Here is a 4,488-nt window from a genome sequence, read left to right on the forward strand (position 1 = left end):
CCAAAAATTGGGTTATATATTAACCCAGTTGTAAAATTGGTTACAGATATATAATCTTCTTCTTTTTTTTTTTTTTATAAAAATGACTTGATATTTTTTTTTATATTTAGTACGCTTTCACAAAAAAATTTATGCATTAATAATAGCATCATCTCTAGCTAAAATTCATTTTAAAGGTTAAATTTGATTTTTTAAAGACCAAAATTTTTAATGTTAAATATACTGAGTTGTACAACCGATTTCAGTTATAAACAGTTGTATCATCCTTTTTGAATATATAATTTGTAATATTGCTAGTAAATTTTTTTATTTATATGCTTCCTTCCTTTTCACTAAAAAAATATAATTAAATAAATAAACTTATAAAATGCTAGTAATTTCTTTATGTAAAAAAAAAGGTAATTTCTTTCTAAAATGATGTGTACTGGCTGAATTTTTATAGCGATTCACTATTTTTATAAACCTATATTTTATACATGTGAATGGTGTATTTTTTTAATTTATATTATGATTTTATGATAGCATGATATTAATTTTAACACCTTAATTTGCATTTTTAGTCTTATTTATTAAATATAATTGTCTCTATTTTTTTTATTTTTTTTTGCAAATACCTAAACTTCATTATCGAATTGATAAAATAAAGAAAAGATAAAACAAAATTATTATAGCGGTCAATATAAAATATAAAACTAACGTAGCCTCCCTAATTGGAAAATATATTGTTGAAACAGATAAAAAAAATTCAAGCTTTTAATAATAATTATAATACTACTAGTGCACGAGTAAATTTAGAGGAGGAAATATTATTATATAAAAAATTGTATTAACAATTTTATTAATTTTTATATTATTAAAATCAATTCAAAAATTTACAATATAAAACTTTTATTAATAAAAATAATAGAAGAGCTATAAAAAATAAAAGAAAATTAAATGTGAATACAACTATAAAATTAATTTTGACAATATTTCTCTCTTAAAATCAAAGAAGCGGTATAAGAAATTGAAGCTACGTAACAAAATCCAAACAATAATAATAATTTATGAAAAAATAACTCATTATTCCATTATAATCACTTTTATGGAGATCATCTATTTAACATCTTGTAAACAATATTAAAAACAAAATTAAGCAAAATGAATGAAATAATGTAAATTTAATAACACATACTTAAACGATTAAAATTTAAAACAGTATTATATTCGTGTTAATTTGTATTCCCATTTATTATCTGACAAAATAATTTTTAAGAAAAATATTTTTAACAATTTTTAAACAAAAGTTAGTAAATATGAATTTAATTATTTAATTTTAAATATTCTCAACTAATTACTTTTAAAAATTTATAACAATTATCAAGTAATTAAAATTACTTAATTTGAAATTACTAATTTCCATGCAACTATTTCCAGTTTTAAAAGTTTGAATTTCAACAAAGCATTTATGATCATTATAAATAATTAAACTAAGTAAATTTAAAATTATTGACTTAACCCATAATATTTTTAATTTCATGAAAGCATTCACAAAAATTTAAATAATTAAAATTAGTAATTTAATCTCAATTATGACATTTTGCGTCATCGAAGCTCGTGGTTTGTCACCATTCTGTCATCCGCCATTGTTTGCCAGCCACCCTAGCACCCTCGGTGAAGGCACAACAAGCTCCAAATTTAAAGGTCCATCTAAAGCTCTCTGTTTTTTTTTTTTTTTTGTCTTATTTTGAATTTGATGGTTGATTTACTTACGGTGTTGGACACTAGTCCATATTAGAATTGAGAACAAACCTACCTCAATGCATTATAAGAGGATTGCAAAAGTCACACATAATTAGTATTTTGCTCACATACCAAGTTATTACGATAGGTAGTACTTTGTTCACATACTAGGTCGGTGTAGGATGTAAACATTACCAGCTTTGAAACTTGAACAAATTAAGCTTTAAATGAACCTATCACAGGGAGAACTATGATTTGGACATTTGACAGATTTTCATAGATTAAGAAATTAAGGAGGTCTACAATCTAGTGGCGTCTAAAGCTAAAACTCAGAAAATTCTGCAATAGCCCAAAATTTATCATCTAGTGATAGCAGCATGCCCGTAAAATCTCTCCATTTCTCTAGTCATATAAATACAAGAGGAGGGGGACCAGATTACTAATTGCATTAAGAGATAGATACAGAAATTGTGCTGCCTAAGTCTTCATCCGCATTAATGAGTTTGATTTCGCTTGTCAACACATAGAGGCAAGTTAAAGCATATATGCCACTTTGACTTAGTGTATGTGACCTGTTAGTGAGTAATATTGCTGTGTGTACTTAACCTCGAATATGTCAAGAGAATAGGATAAGATTGAACCACGTTGTCATTATTTCCGGTCTCTTTTTTTAATTGGGTGAGAAGTACCTCGCTGCTTGCGTCTACGGCACCAGATTGTGAAGGGCTTGTTTAGTTGTCTTAGAGGAAAAATAAATTGATTGGAATGACAAATTTTATTTGAGAATGAATTGAAGATAAGACCTTGATCGTTAACATCACACGCATTTTATTTGGAATAAGTTCTTACCACAAAAGTTATTGAAAAAATGGCAAAGATGGAAAAGAAAAACAGGAGAATGGAAAGGTGGAAAAAAAGGAATCATAAAAGGCGCATAAAGGAATAGAGGCAGCGATTATTTGGTCCTACCAAACCAAAAAATACTTAGAAACCTTCATTATTCATTACCATCCTTTTCTGTTTGAAATAATGACTTCATTTTTCTTACTTTGCTTGGTCATTAAAAAAGGGTGGGCTAGAAGCTATTTGTGGAAGAATTTTTCACTTCTGACCAAGAAAAAGGCACTTTGAACCATAATCTGAGACTAGACTTAAAGATATCGCACTATCTATAATCTTTTAGTGCCATAGTAGTAAATGCCTGTTTACAAATAAACTTGGTTAAACGCATAATTTGGTTCCTATATATGTATTGTGAATTCTCAACTTTTTAAATTGGTCCCTGTAAATGCAATCTTTATTGATTTAGCCCCCCACTGCCACCGTTAACTTCCATATGAATTCTTAATCTGGTTTCTATACACTTAATGTATTCTTAATTTTTTTTATAAGCCAAGAGTATTGTTAGTAGCATTCCAATCTTAGCACAAGATGTGCAAGAAATGGAAGCAAGAAAATGTATTATTAAATTGGTCCCTATATGTGTAGGGTTTTTAATTTGGCGCCTACAAGTAAGGAACCAATTAAGAATGCGCTACATGTATAGCAACCAAGTATTCGTAGGGGGCTTAGCAGTGATAGGGACTAAACCATTAGTGTTTACACGTATAAGGACCAATTTAACAAGTTTTCAAGTATAAGGACCAAATTGAGGATTCACGACACATGGGGACTAAATTATATGTTTAACCAATAAACTTTATCTCAAAAAGTTACTTCAGTAATCATTGTGGTTGATAAAAACAAATTGAAAGAGATGTGTCTAGTGTCAACTCCACTAACTCTAGATAAAACAATGCAAGTCAAATAAGTGATGCATGTTTACCTGATTGAGAGAATGATTTCTCGATTATGAATTATGACCAATTCGTGATCACTTCTGAATTTCCCTTAGCAAGCTGTGTTCTGATCTCTGGCCAGAATCCAGATCAACTGTAAATGATAATAGTTTAAAAGCAGATCAGCTGCAAACCATTAGCACAAACCCTCGTAGTAACCTTTGGGCCTTGTTATCCAGTTTCTGTGATTGTAGCTCCTTATAATTATGAATGAGTTTTAGACACACCTAGTGGTTATGATTTATGAACAGTGTTGTCAATGGCAGTTGGTGCAAAATGAAAATGACGGAAGGCCAAAATTCCAACATATAAACACGCCATTGCACCTTATGACAGCGCCGTGGCGGGCTTCCCTTCACCAATTGCTCATGGCGGTCATGCTATTCTGCCATGGCCGCTATTTAACAACACTGTTTATGAATCACGTTAAGCCTAGGAAAGAGAATAATCAATGTAGAAATCAATTTGACAATATAGCTGGCTACAAGAACTCGGTGACATAGCACCATTGGAAGTAACCAAACCTGATTCAGTCCATTCTGCACTAAACTTTAATGATGTTACATATGACCAAAATGAAATCCGGTAAGCAGCATCAAGATTCAGCCAATAACCCTCCTAATTGTGAAGCACATAACCATTGGGGCTAATTTACCCATGGCCATGACAAAACATTGCGTCCATTTTTGTTAGAATAGCGATGCTAGAGAAGATATAGCATAATACTGATAGGATTCTCCTCACAAGCACAAGTCATATTTTAATCTTGTGTCTATCTATTTCCCGATTGGCATTAAATACACATCACGTATTTAATGTCTATCAATAAAGATGTGATACAAGGTTTGGACATGATCTTGTGAAAACTTGACATGAGAAAATCCATCATCAATCAAAGCAAAAGTTGAAACAAACTGGGTACCTCATG

Source organism: Glycine max, chromosome 20, assembly GCF_000004515.6.
Source record: "Glycine max cultivar Williams 82 chromosome 20, Glycine_max_v4.0, whole genome shotgun sequence".
Lineage (NCBI taxonomy): Eukaryota > Viridiplantae > Streptophyta > Magnoliopsida > Fabales > Fabaceae > Glycine > Glycine max.